Source organism: Lolium perenne, chromosome 5 (genome assembly GCF_019359855.2).
Source record: "Lolium perenne isolate Kyuss_39 chromosome 5, Kyuss_2.0, whole genome shotgun sequence".
NCBI lineage: Eukaryota > Viridiplantae > Streptophyta > Magnoliopsida > Poales > Poaceae > Lolium > Lolium perenne.
The window spans coordinates 88,971,336-88,986,739 of record NC_067248.2 but is presented as its reverse complement, the minus strand read 5'-3'; positions in this window follow the sequence as shown (position 1 = coordinate 88,986,739).

Here is a 15,404-nt window from a genome sequence, read left to right as displayed (position 1 = left end):
AATGATATTAAATTTGTATTTTGCATGTTAATGATTTTTGATAAAAACTTCGGGATGGTGGTAGTACGTATTACAAAGGTTATGATAGCAGTCAAGCTAGGAGAGCAATTTATTGATAGTATTAAACTGCCTGTATTTATTCTATTTGCAACTCTGTGTGCGCCATGTGGAATTGCATGCTCTAGCCAGTTCATCCAATGAGGTTTTATCACTTAACACCAGAAGTTCAGGATTTTTTTTATCACAGAACCACAACCCTAGAAATTTGTATCACAAAACACTAACATTTGGGGTAATTGTTTCGCAGAATACATGATCTCTGTTTGATAGCCCATTAGTGACCTCCGGCCACCGTCAGTTTAAGAGTGACCGCAGGAGAAAGACAATTAGACTTTATTTTGTGGTATTTGCTGTTAAACGCAAATACAAAGCTGTTTGTCAACACTAGTTGTTAAATCTTATGTCCAGACAGTTCAAAATAAAATCTTATGTCCAGGGTAGTTGTATTGGTAAACATTATCAAAACCTTATGCTGGTACAGAATATATTACCCAAATCTCATGTTCTTGTGTGGTTATAATTTCTTGTGGATATTTGTCATATGGTAATTCATTTGTGTGTAGCATATGTAACAAGTGTGACTCATATTCTCATTTCCACAGAGTGTCTACAAAATTTCACACCAAAATTCATTTGTTTGTAGCAAACATGCTCACGTACTGTAAATTGGTGTCACGCTGTAGGGTCATGCTCTTGTCAAGCCGACTAATGACAAATAATGTGTTATGTGAAATAATTTCCCCAAATGTTGGTGTTTTGTGATTAAAAATCCCCAACTTGTGGTGCTAAGTGATAAAACCACTCATTCAATAGACCGAGCCTTAGGCATGTATCATTAGATATTTTTTTAGGAAGGCTGCAAATATTTATTTTGAATATTGCGTTGCTACTTGCTAGGATTTGAACTCAGGACCTTGTAGGTCTGATACCATTTCGAATTGCATGCTCTAGCAAGTTCATCCAATAGATCGATCTGTTGGAACTTGGAAGACCCTAGGCAATTATATTAAGCACACGCCATTCCATATGGTTAACCATTGGCATGAAAATGACACTTATATGTGTTTGAGTCTATATGTGGATTGCTTAGCCCTTTCCATCAGTTCGGACTTTTGGTTGCGTTGGCTACTGCATGAAGCTTGACATCATACTTATCCTAAAAATTGTTGTTGCTGCCCTTTGTTGCCCAACATAAATTATTTTTGAGCCATAATTTGTTTGCCCTTTCCATCAGTCCGGACTTCCGGTTGCGTTGGCTACTGCATGAAGCTTGACAATATGAACATCAATTATTTTTGAGCCATAGTTTGTTTGTCATTACACCTTTTGAGCAGTCTCACTGCTACTATTAATTTGTTCTTATATGCGCAGTTCCATGATAAATCTCATCTGCATTTCTCGCCAATGCATGTTAGGTCTTCCACTCGAGAATGAGTACGAAGAGCAACGGAGGCAAACTATTCTGCATAATAGCCGAGTTGCAGCCTCGTTGGGCCTAACACTACATCCTTCTACAAGGTCTAGTGCAAAAACGCCACCCACCTCCCTCACAAAGGATACGGAACATTCCTCTGATTCAGAATTTGATCCTGCTGATTGTGATGGCGAGCTGACTCAGGAAGATGCCCTGGTCGACTATCATCTGCAACACAACAAGGTGAGTTTTCTCTGTCCTGTCATCGAATTATTTGTCCCAACTTCCATTTGTTGTATCCCAGTCCTACCAAATATGTTACCCATGCCATGTTCAATCTCATTACTACAATTTTTCCTGCTTAGTTAACGCCTCATATATGTTTTGGCATATGTTGCCTTACTGTTTTTCCATTCCATCTGCATATCATCATCATATAATATTGTACATTGAAATATCATTTATGTGTGACATGCATCTGCAGATTCGGGCAAGAACTTTTCAAGAACGAATAGGAGGAAGAACACTCAACAGGAACCTCAGGCTGATACCGGAGGATGGGTGACAGTGCGTAATAAAAAAAGAGTAAAGCCTGATGCTCGTGCTGCTCCTCCTATTACAAGGTCTAACAAGAGACCGACACGAGGTGGCGAACAGGCCAAGAATGATAACGATAAAAGGTCTCGTAAAAACCACAAACCATCGAATCGAGACGAAGTAGCCCCAGCATGTACCAGCCCACACATTCCACAACCACCGGTTGCCAATACTGTTTCTCAGCAACAATTGCCAACAGAACCAGTTTCCACAGCAAATTCTAGCCAAGAATTGGCACCATCAGGAGTGGTGGTAGGTAATAATGGCCAAGGACACATGATGCTAGTCCCAGATGATACAGCCTCAAATGTCCAAACAGTGCTGCCACAACACCAGCAAACTGGTGATGATCTCCTCCGACCCTTAGTCTGCGAAAGACAACTCCTCTCCCGATGATGAGACCCACGCCAAAAAAGGTAATACTTTTTTCAAGACTTGTAGTTTAATGCTCCCTTATGTATCTATATACCATGATAGCTTGATGTAATGCTTAACTTGGTAGGTTCGCCACGATCAATAAAAACGAGGGGGCCAACGGTAGGAAAAAAACTTGCAGCTAAGATTTCCGGAATGGGTTCAAGATTTCGCATCACATCTATTGTAGGTGGCAGAAGGCCACTTCATCCGCATGAATCTTCATATCTTGTATCACAGATTGGCCATTTTATCAGGAATGAACTTCCTACCTTCCCATTGTGGAAGCAGCACGTTGACACCCCTTCACAGTTCGAGAGTTTAGTGCATAATTTACACGTAAGTCATGCTTCTCCTGGTAATGATAAATTATTCCACATTGATCTGTCCCATTTCTTGTAGCTTACTGTTGTTTCTATGCTATATAACTCACCAATCATTCCACCGTTGTGAGCTTGATTAAGGTTTGAATTCGATGAGGATAATGAGGATGTAAAGTTTGTCATCGCTTCCATATTCAAAGAATTGTTGCGCCAAAGACCGCTATAAGCTTAAGGCGACATACTTCAGCGGCAGACATCGCCAATGTTCGAACAAAGTCTCCTGCACTCGTATGATGACGACGGCAAGTGGGGAGATCTTGTCAAGCATTGGTCTGATCCAAAGAATGTGGTATGGCTTATGAGGACCGTGAAACCAGATTAAATTCCGAATACTTATTTTGCGCCAGTGTCTCACTAGTCTCCTTTTGCAGACGTTGTCTAAAAGGAACCAGGCTAACCGCTTGAAACAACGTTTACCAAGCCGTACAGGATCTCGTCACTTGGTTGGGCATCTCTGGCAAAAAGTAATGCCCCGCTGGTCTCATCTTGCTACATATGTTACTCGTAAATTGTGTAGAACTCCGTGTGCATGTTATATTTCCATCCTCCATTTCAACCACGTTATTTGATCTCCATATGATTGTACAAAAATGCAGAAAGTAGATCATGCAAACAACATGCAACCAGACAAAGAGATGACTACGCAGAAAGCGATTCGAGGCATGCCAGAAGAACAAACATAATGTGATAGGAGAACTTGCAGAAAGTGTTATTGTAAGTCTTCTTTATGATTTAAATTTTTTAACTACACACTTGCCAATTTGTAGGAGCAATATGTCAATATGATCTTGTAGGCGTTTTTGTGAAAATGCATTTGATGTGTAATCAGGCATACCAACTTGTAGGATTAGAAGTAGTTCATACACATTAAATCTACCGTACGCATGTTTCTCTGTAATAACTTTTATTTTTACACGACTCAAAACTTTTCAGGCAAATATGAAATTGGAGATGGCAAAACCCGGGAAAGATGGTATGGAAAAAACTCTAGAAGAATGTATGGAGACATTTACCATGGTACTTAAAAATAAAGATATCACCAAAAACACTTTCCTGCGAAATGCTGGGTTTTTTGCAGTCCAAGTCCAAGTCCAAGTCCAAGTCTTTCTCTCGCACAAGTTACGGAGGAACAAATCCAAATAGAACGAGCTGCAGCAGATGTGTTAAGAAACCAAGTTGACATGTTGAGATCGAGATCAGAAGCATGTGATGCCCTACTGCAGGAGGCCAATCAAGTTTGTTATAATCTCTCAAAGACTAATAAAATGCCATAGATAATTGGAGATGAAAACACTGACATTGACATGTGAGTACCTTGGTATTGTGAAATGTTTACTGAGACTGAGGCACTGTTCCTATTTTGTTGGTGGATGCATTTATCTACGGCTGGGATCAACTTGGTAGTTGTTCCTGTGGATGTTTTAGAAATTGGTTGCCTAGCCTTTTCAATCCGTTTGAACTTAAATGGTATTAGAGCCAAGGTCTCGAGTTTGAATTCTTGACGGTGTGGTTCAATTCATCCTTAAATTGTTGGTGCCCCATTGGCCCTTGTAAAGCTTCATGTGCCTACCTCCGAATCCAGTGTTGAATTTCTCTTGTCACACACGAGGATGGCTGTTAATGTGTGTATAAGTGGGTTGCATAGCCCCTTTTATATAAGGTTGCAAGTTTCCTTATTGTGTTGTGCCTTTGGGATTCAGCCTGCACTTCTGACTTTTGGTTGCGTTGGCTACTGCATAAGTTTAATATAGTTCCATGTGGTTTTTGTTGAGTTCTATAATAAGTGGATTGCCTAGCCCTTTCCATCATTTCGGACCTGTGGTGTGCTATTCTGTTTTCCACGTATTAGACCTCCTCTTCTTAACAAGACTCCATGAGTAGGAGGCACTATGATTTTTTTTTTGCGCATGAAATTACTCAATTAGATAGCTTAATCCCATTTGTTGACTCTCTGTTGATCAGCCACTTGAGGGTAAAACTGAGTATATTGCACTAGCCAGTATTAGTACTCGAGGGGAAAACTGAGTGCAGATATTTTTCCAGTGTAAGGCTAACTGAGTACACGTAACGGTGCAGACGTGCAGTACCACGGACGCGTGTCGCGGTGCACAGCGGTTAGGCGGTGCGCGTGTTGAGACCAAACGTCTAGCTTTTTTGAGAAACTGCCGAGACCAACTGATACGTCTCAAACGTATCTATAATTTCTTATGTTCCATGCCACTTTATTGATGATATCTACATGTTTTATACACATTATATGTCATTATTATGCGTTTTCCGGAACTAACCTATTGACGAGATGCCGAAAGGCCGATTCTTTGTTTCTGTTTTTGGTTTCAGAAATCCTAGTAACGAAATATTCTCGGAATCGGACGAAATCACCGCCAAAGTTCCTATTTTTCCCGGAAGCTTCCAGAGCACCGGAGGGGGACGAGAGGGGAGCCAGGGGGGCCCCAGACCACACCCCGGCGCGGGCCAGGGGGGGGGCGCGCCCCCCTATGGTCTGGGCACCCCGTGGCCCCTCCGACTCCCTCTCGGCGCCTATTTAAGCCTCCCTGACCTAAAAACACCGCCAGAGACCACGATACGGAGAAAAACCTTCCAGAGCCGCCGCCATCGCGAAATCAAGATTCGGGGGACAGAACTCTCTGTTCCGGCACCCTGCCGGACGGGGAATTGCCCCCGGAGTCATCTCCACCGCCGTCTCCACCGCCATCTTCACCGCCATCGCTGTCTCCATGATGAGGAGGGAGTAATTCACCCCCGGGGCTGAGGGCTCCGCTGTAGCTATGTGGTTCATCTCTCTCTTTATGTGATCTAGTTGAATATCGTCTATGTGCTACTCTAGTGATGTTATTAAAGTACTATATTCCTCCTCCATGTGTGTAATGGTGATAGTGTGTGCACCGTGTGAGTACTTGGCATAGGCTATGATTATGATCTCTTGTAGATTATGAAGTTAATTATTGCTATGATGGTATTGATGTGTATTATTCCTCCTACATATGCATGATGGTGACAGTGTGCATGCTATGTTAGTTCTTGGTGTAATTATGTTGATCTATCTTGCACTCTAAGGTTATTTAAATATGAACATTGCATTGTGGAGCTTGTTAACTCCGGCATTGAGGGTTCGCGTAATCCTACGCAATGCGTTCATCATCCAACAAAAGAGTGTAGAGTAGTCCTATTATGTGATCATTGTTGAGAGTGTCCACTAGTGAAAGCAGGATCCCTAGGCCTTGCTTCCAAGCATCGAATCTCCGTTTGTTTACTGTTTTGTTGCATGTTTACTCGCTGCCATATTTTATTCAGATTGCTATTACCACTCATATACATCCATATTACTTGTATTTCACTATCTCTTCGCCGAACTAGTGCACCTATACACCTGACAAGTGTATTTGGTGTGTTGGGGACACAAGAGACTTCTTGCTTTGTGGTTGCAGGGTTGCTTGAGAGGGATATCTTTGACCTCTTCCTCCCTGAGTTCGATAAACCTTGGGTAATCCACTTAAGGGAAACTTGCTGCTGTTCTACAAACCTCTGCTCTTGGAGGCCCAACACTGTCTACAAGAATAGAAGCACCCGTAGACATCAAGCACTTTTCTGGCGCCGTTGCCGGGGAGGAAAGGTAAAAGGTACTCACACTTCGGTTCCAGGTAACAGTACTTTTCTGACGCCATTGTGTGTGTACTCGAAGCTATTTCCTTTAGACTCTGCAATTACATCTTTTTGTTTCTTGTTTTTATTTTTCACTAGTTAGGCATAATGGAAAACAACAAAAAAATTAGTGAGCTTCTTATTCTATTTCCTGATTTAAGACATGGATGGTTTGATGCGAAAATTAAAAAACCTATGGAACCTTATTTACATGATAGTAGCAATGTTATTAGTATGAATGCAATTACTGCTAATGCTATAAAGAAGTCTAAGCTTGGGGAAGCTAGTTTACATAAAAATAATCTTTTTAGCTCCTCCGCTTTGGAAGAAATATTTTGTTCTGATAATGCTTTATCTCCCATATGCGATAACTTTAATGATGCTTCTGATATTTTAAATCCACCTGCTGAAAGTATTCCGTATAAAATACCTATGAAAATTATTGAACGTGTTATGGATAACCGCTATGAAGGGGATGGAACTGTCCATCCTGGAAATCATTTACTGTTTTTGCACGAATTATGCGGGTTATTCAAGTGTGCAGGTATCTCTATGGATGAAGTGAAGAAGAAACTATTTGTTATATCGCTATCTGGTGAAGCGGCGCATTGGTATGAACTGTTGAAGGACGGGCGCTCTCTTGATTGGAAGGATATTGTGCCTCTATTTTACTCCAAGTTCTATCCTCCAAGTGAAATTCACAAAGATCGAAACCATATATATAATTTTTGGCCTCATGATGGAGAGAGTATTGCCCAAGCATGGGAGAGATTGAAGACTTTAATGCTCAAATGCCCCAATCATGAGCTTCCAGGTAATATCATCATTGATAATTTCTATGCAAGACTTTCTTTTCAAGATAAGACCTTGCTGGATACTACTTGTTCTGGATCATTCACGAGCAATAAAGAAGAATTTAAAAGGGACCTTCTTGATCGGATTAAGGAGAACGCTGAAGATTGGGAGAACGACAAAGGTAAAGAGTCAGGTATAAACTATGATTATGAATGCATTGAAACTTTTATGAATACTGATAAATTTCGAAATATGAGTGCTACTTATGGTCTTGACTCTCAAGTTGCTGCAAATCTTTATAAAGCCTTTGCTTCTCATTTAGAATTGCCTAAAAAGAATTTTGATAAGTATCATGAACCTTTTAAAGAGGCTTGCATGAAGAATGACATTGTTGTTAATGATTGCAATAAGCATGCTCAAACTCCTAAGAATGCTATTTCCTATAAGCATGTTAATTTTTGTGGAATACATAGACCTTGTGGAATTAATCAAATAGAAGATGAATATTGTATCCATCACAGAAATGAAAAAACTAGAAAATGGTCTAGAGCTCTAGATGATCTTGGAGAAAAAGTGTGTGCCCTCTATCCTTTTATTTGTGAACTTTGCCATAGAGTTGGTCATTTTAATTTTCAATGTTCCTCCAATGATAATTCAAACCCCATGAGTGCTGCAAATTTGTATTGTGATGATGAAATTACTCCTAATAAGCATGATGAACTTACCTTATTTTTGAAGTGTGAAGAGTTGTCAAGAAAAATTTCTTTGTTAAATATTAACGATCTTGATATTGATGATGTCCTGCATGGTTGTCTTTCTTATTGCATTGATAATAGCCATACAAATACTTACATACAAAATATTTTAGAAGATGACACCTTGCCGAAATATGATAGGACCGCTGTGTGTTTTCAACTAATTAATGAGAAGGAGGGATCCTCCCAAGTTTCTTCTATTGTTTCTAAAAGTAAATCAGGTTATGCGGACAAGCCACCCTTCAAGCCTCTTCCTCCTAAAGAAGGGAATGAGGAGAAGGAAGAGAAGAAGAAGAAGAAGAAGAAGAAGAAGAAGGGAACGAAGAAGAAGAAGAAGGAGAATAAAAAGAAAGAGGTAACGGCATATCCCCGCGTGAATGAGATAACGCTAGGTAACCGTAAGTATGTTGCTCCTAATGATTATTGTGATAATGAATCTGAATACGATGATCTTCCTATGCCCTTTACATACATTAGCGATCATGATTTGAATGAGCACACTACCTTTGATATTGGAAATCTCTTTGGTACTGATTATGAAAGTAATGATGATAGCATTATTCATGTCCCCTTAAACGATGATATTGAAAGCCCTAAGCTTGGGGATGCTGTGCTTGAAGATCCTATATTTGAGACTTCTACTTTTAGTGAAAATGATGATATTACATATTCAGGTTTAGATAATTGCTGTAGAGATGTATATGACACATGCTACAATTATCCTTATGAAACTTGTCATAGTTATGATGGGCTTGCCAAAAACAATTCTTTTAATATGCAACTTGTTTACCATGTTCAAATTCTTGATAATAATCTTGCTCCAATTACTATTAATGAGAATAACTCTTCTTATGCCAAAATTAATGATACTTCTATGCATATGAACCATGATAAGAATGTTTTAAGTGACGGGTATATTGTGGATTTCATCAATGATGCTACTGAAAGTTATTATGAGAGAGGGAAATATGGTTATATGCATCTTAATAATATTAAGTTTCCCCTCTTTATGTTGAGAATCTTTAAGTTACTCGTGTTTTATCCTCTTATGCTTGCCACTTTGCTCTTCATGAATTCATTTGTGTATAAGATTCTTTTGCATAGGAAGCATGTTAGGCTCAAATGTGTTTTGAATTGCCTCTTGAAGCTCTCTTTTGCTTCAAATACTATTTCTTGCGGGTGCATCATCAAAATTGCTGAGCCCATCTTAATGGCTATAAAGAAAGAACTTCTTGGGAGATAACCCATGTGTTATTTTGCTACAGTACTTTGTTTTATATTTGTGTCTTGGAAGTTGTTTACTACTGTAGCAACCTCTCCTTATCATGTTTTTGGGCCAAGTAAAGTTTCTATGTCAAAGTTGATGTTATATTTGGGATTGCTGCGCAGAAACAGCATTGCTGTCTGTCACGAATCTGGGCACAATTCTCTGTAGAAAATTCGAAAAAATCTGCCAATTTACGAGCGTGATCCTCAGATATGTACGCAACTTTCATTAGTTTTGAGTTTTTCCATTTGAGCAAGTCTGGTGCCATTTCTGAATTCGTCTTTACGGACTGTTCTGTTTTTGACAGATTCTGCCTTTTATTTCGCATTGCCTCTTTTGCTATGTTGGATTTATTTCTTTGATCCACTAATGTCCAGTAGCATTATGCAATGTCCAGAAGTGAAAAGAATGTTTGTGTCACCTCTGAACATGTGAATTTTTGATTGTGCACTAACCCTCTAATGAGTTTGCTTGAAGTTTGGTGTGAAGGAAGTTTTCAAGGGTCAATAGAAGAGGGTGATATAATGAGATCGAGAAGAGTGAAAGGTCTAAGCTTGGGGATGCCCCGGTGGTTCATCCCTGCATATTTTAAGAAGACTCAAGCATCTAAGCTTGGGGATGCCCAAGGCATCCCCTTCTTCATCGACAACTTATCAGGTTTTTTCTAGTGAAACTATATTTTTATTCAGTCACATCCTATGTACTTTACTTGGAGCGTCTGTGTGCTTTTATTTTTGTTTTTGGTTTGTTATCTTAGTTCTCTGAATAAGTTCATCCTTGTGTGGGAGAGAGACACGCTCCGCTGGTTCGTATGAACACATGTGTTCTTAGCTCATAATATTCATGGCGAAGTTTCCTCTTCGTTAAATTGTTATATGGTTGGAATTGGAAAATGCTACATGTAGTAATTCTAAAAATGTCTTGGATAATGTGAAACTTGGCAATTGTTGTGCTCATATAGATCTTGTTTAAGCTCTTGCATCATGTACCTTGTACCCATTAATGAATAATTACATAGAGCTGGTAAAAATTTGGTTTGCATGATTGGTCTCTCTAAGTCTAGATATTTTCTGGTTGAGGTGTTTGAACAACAAGGAGACGATGTAAAGTCTTATAATGCTTACAATATGTTTATATGTGAGTCTTGCTGCACCATTTCATACTTGAGTTTGCTTCAAATAACCTTGCTAGCCTAAACCCTGTATCGAGAGGGAATACTTCTCATGCATCCAAATACTTGAGCCAATATTCATGCCATTTGTGTCCACCATACCTACCTACTACATGGTATTTCTCCGCCATTCCAAAGTAAATTGCTTGAGTGCTACCTTTAAACCATTCAAAATTTATCACCTCTGATTTGTGTCAATGTTTTATAGCTCATGAGGAAGTATGTGGTGTTTATCTTTCAATCTTGTTGGGCAACTTTCACCAATGGACTAGTGGCTTCATCCGCTTATCCAATAATTTTGCAAAAAGAGCTGGCAATGGGATTCCCAGTCCCAAATTAATTAACAAAAATAGACACTCCTCCATGGTATGTGATTGTTGGACGGCACCCGAAGGATTCGGTTAGCCATGGCTTGAGAAAGCAAAGGTGGGGAGGAGTGTCATCATAATAAAACTAAAATAAAAAGGCACTCCTTCATGGTATGAGATTGTTGGCAGGCACCCGAGGATTCGGTTAGCCATGGTTTGTGAAAGAAAGGTTGGAAGGAGTGCCACCCAAAAACAAAATAAAATGGGAGCCGCTCTTTGAAGGTTTGTTTGGCAAGGGGGTTAGAGTACCCGCTACCATTCGTTGACAACAACAAACACCTCTCAAAACTTTACTTTTATGCTCTCTATATGTTTTCAAAATCAAAGCTCTAGCACAAATATAGCAATCGATGCTTTCCTCTTTGAAGGACCATTCTTTTACTTTATTGTTGAGTCAGTTTACCAATTCTTTCTATCTTAGAAGCAAACACTTGTGTGAACTGTGTGCATTGATTCTTACATGTTTACCTATTGCACTTGTTATATTACTTTATGTTGACAATTATCCATGAGATATACATGTTAAAGTTGAAAGCAACCGCTGAAACTTATATCTTCCTTTGTGTTGTTTCAAAACTTTCTACTAAGAGTTTATTGCTTATGAGTTAACTCTTATGCAAGACTTATTGATGCTTGTCTTGAAAGTATTATTCATGAAAAGTCTTTGTTATATGATTCATTTGTTTACTCATTATCCTCATCATTGCTTCGAATCTCTGCATTCATCTCATGTGCTTTACAATAGTATGATCAAGGCTATGATGGCATGTCACTTAAGAAATTATCATTTGTTATCGTTTTACCTGCTCGGGACGAGCAGAACTAAGCTTGGGGATGCTTGATACGTCTCAAACGTATCTATAATTTCTTATGTTCCATGCCACTTTATTGATGATATCTACATGTTTTATACACATTATATGTCATTATTATGCGTTTTCCGGAACTAACCTATTGACGAGATGCCGAAAGGCCAGTTGCTGTTTTCTGCTGTTTTTGGTTTCAGAAATCCTAGTAACGAAATATTCTCGGAATCGGACGAAATCACCGCCAAAGTTCCTATTTTTCCCGGAAGCTTCCAGAGCACCGGAGGGGGACGAGAGGGGAGCCAGGGGGGCCCCAGACCACACCCCGGCGCGGGCCAGGGGGGGGGCGCGCCCCCCTATGGTCTGGGCACCCCGTGGCCCCTCCGACTCCCTCTCGGCGCCTATTTAAGCCTCCCTGACCTAAAAACACCGCCAGAGACCACGATACGGAGAAAAACCTTCCAGAGCCGCCGCCATCGCGAAATCAAGATTCGGGGGACAGAACTCTCTGTTCCGGCACCCTGCCGGACGGGGAATTGCCCCCGGAGTCATCTCCACCGCCGTCTCCACCGCCATCTTCACCGCCATCGCTGTCTCCATGATGAGGAGGGAGTAATTCACCCCCGGGGCTGAGGGCTCCGCTGTAGCTATGTGGTTCATCTCTCTCTTTATGTGATCTAGTTGAATATCGTCTATGTGCTACTCTAGTGATGTTATTAAAGTACTCTATTCCTCCTCCATGTGTGTAATGGTGATAGTGTGTGCACCGTGTGAGTACTTGGCATAGGCTATGATTATGATCTCTTGTAGATTATGAAGTTAATTATTGCTATGATGGTATTGATGTGTATTATTCCTCCTACATATGCATGATGGTGACAGTGTGCATGCTATGTTAGTTCTTGGTGTAATTATGTTGATCTATCTTGCACTCTAAGGCTATTTAAATATGAACATTGCATTGTGGAGCTTGTTAACTCCGGCATTGAGGGTTCGCGTAATCCTACGCAATGCGTTCATCATCCAACAAAAGAGTGTAGAGTAGTCCTATTATGTGATCATTGTTGAGAGTGTCCACTAGTGAAAGCAGGATCCCTAGGCCTTGCTTCCAAGCATCGAATCTCCGTTTGTTTACTGTTTTGTTGCATGTTTACTCGCTGCCATATTTTATTCAGATTGCTATTACCACTCATATACATCCATATTACTTGTATTTCACTATCTCTTCGCCGAACTAGTGCACCTATACACCTGACAAGTGTATTTGGTGTGTTGGGGACACAAGAGACTTCTTGCTTTGTGGTTGCAGGGTTGCTTGAGAGGGATATCTTTGACCTCTTCCTCCCTGAGTTCGATAAACCTTGGGTAATCCACTTAAGGGAAACTTGCTGCTGTTCTACAAACCTCTGCTCTTGGAGGCCCAACACTGTCTACAAGAATAGAAGCACCCGTAGACATCACCAACCGTCACGTTGCCAGAGCCCCCTCTCTCCCTCCCTCTGCACACAGTCTCATTCTCACTCACGCACGCAACCATGCCTCTCACGTCCCATCAACTTCTCCAAATCGAAGGAAAAAACACCAACCGCCCACGCGCGCTCCCTGCCGGCGATGGACAAGAAGAATGCGCCGGCGGCCGTCGCCTCCGTGAACTGGGCCTCTCTCTCGGCTGATGGACCACTTCACAAGATCGGCGAATGCCATCGGCGAACGAGCAAAGACGCTGACACCTACTCTGCTATGAGGCAAGTCTGTAGAAATTGGCGCTCAGGTTTACCTGAGCCCGATGTGCACCTGCACGAATGGATCATGCTAGACCACGGCCTTCCACGCGCTGCTGATTTCACCTTCCTCCACCTCCGCACATCCCGCTACGTCACCATCGATCTAACGGAAGTTCATGCAAGGTTCAAATTCCTCCATATCTATAGAGTTAATCTATTTTTATTTTCAATCGTAAACATCTTAGTGCTGAATGTTATCTTCATCAATATATTTTAGATACTACTTTGTCGGCTTTTGCCGTGGCGTCATCGTGCTTGCCCAGAAGAACCAGCCGCACAAGATACGGCTTCTGAACCCACTCACAAAGACATTGAATACTATGTTTGAGGCGCATATGCCAAACGTTATTCTGAAGTCAGTCGCTGTGATGAAGTCCCCGACTATGGTCTTCGTTTCCAAAGATTACCCGGCGGAAATTGCTTGGGTCGATGAGAGCACTCCAACTAAGGGTATAGATGAAGATTGGGGAGAAGGAAGATTTTCGATCGAGCACCATTGTCTGCGTTGCATTACCCCGTTCAATGGTGAATTGTATGCAATAGCTGTGAACAATTTTGAGTTCGGAAAATTAGTGTGCACCAACAATGTCCAGTTGGAGCAGCGTGCGAGCACCTGTCAAAATGGATACACTATTTTCATTTCCAGAACTTGGAAATAACAAGTTCTACCTTGTGAAGTCGGATGGTGCTCTGCTGCTTGTGTTGTTGGACAACAAGCATTTGGAGGAAGGTCAACCATTGGTGTACCATGTGGACACTGAGAGCCGCTCTCTCCATGCCGTCAATAACATTGGCGATCGTGCCTTCTTCGTCCATTATATCCGGTGTATCTCCGTCGACACCGAGTGCACCCGACACTTCGACCTGGCTGCATCTACTACACAGATTTTGGTTATATCGTAGAGTACTTTGATGATATAAAGGCCTGGGATGAGTGGCCAATACATGTGAATAGATTAGGAAACTACGGTATGAGAAATGAACAAAGGCCATACCGTTTGGAGGATGTATTGGCTGCACACTGCAGACGGAAGGAGTTCAATGAAAATTTCCTTCAATGGAGTGACGAAGAAATATATGCTGAATGAAGAACATATTCGTTCATCCTGGGGTATCCTAATCTTCATGTTGGCCATACATTGTGTCTTGTATTATTTTCAGATTAGTTTGTCGTGAACATTAACATTGTTATTGGCTGCTTTTGGCTCTTGTATGCAGTTTATGTAGTATTATACTTAGTTTTCTGGATTTATTATGCTGCTGTGAATTTATCCTATACTAGCTTCTAGATTTGACTGATTTTGTTTGTAATGATGATGGCTTGATGTGGCTGCTGGCCTTAATCGCCAAGCAGAGCAATTAGTACTTAACCAGGTGTACCGTCTTTATATTAGTATTATATTATATTACTTGACCATAGCCATATTCAAAATCAAATCTCAGTCGGGCGGCAAAATCTCCCGCCAATCTAGAAATATTTCAGACGTGTTTTTGAATGGGATAAGAAGATAGAACACGATGATAGTAACCGATATTCAAGGTGATGATGATTTGATTTTGCACTCGACCTTGAACAGAGGTACTAGTACGGTCTCACAATTTTTTATCATTATACTTGGACCTTAGCCAAATTCAAAATCTCATAGCGGCAAAACTTCCCGCCCACAAAATACAAAAAATTCACACGCTTTCAAATTCCCATTCTACCCTTGTGGAGATGACAAAGAAAAGTCGGTTGGTGGGGTCCGCCTGTCATTTTTTGGATCACCACCTCCCTAGCCCTGGAAACCCTCCCAAAAAAATTCATTTCCCTCAGACCACCCACCGGAACTTCCCAAGTCCCTCTCTCTACCACCTCCACGACCACCGCACCGGAACATCCCCGCCGGACTTCCCTGGCCTACCCGAGCCCTCGCGATCCTCGTCA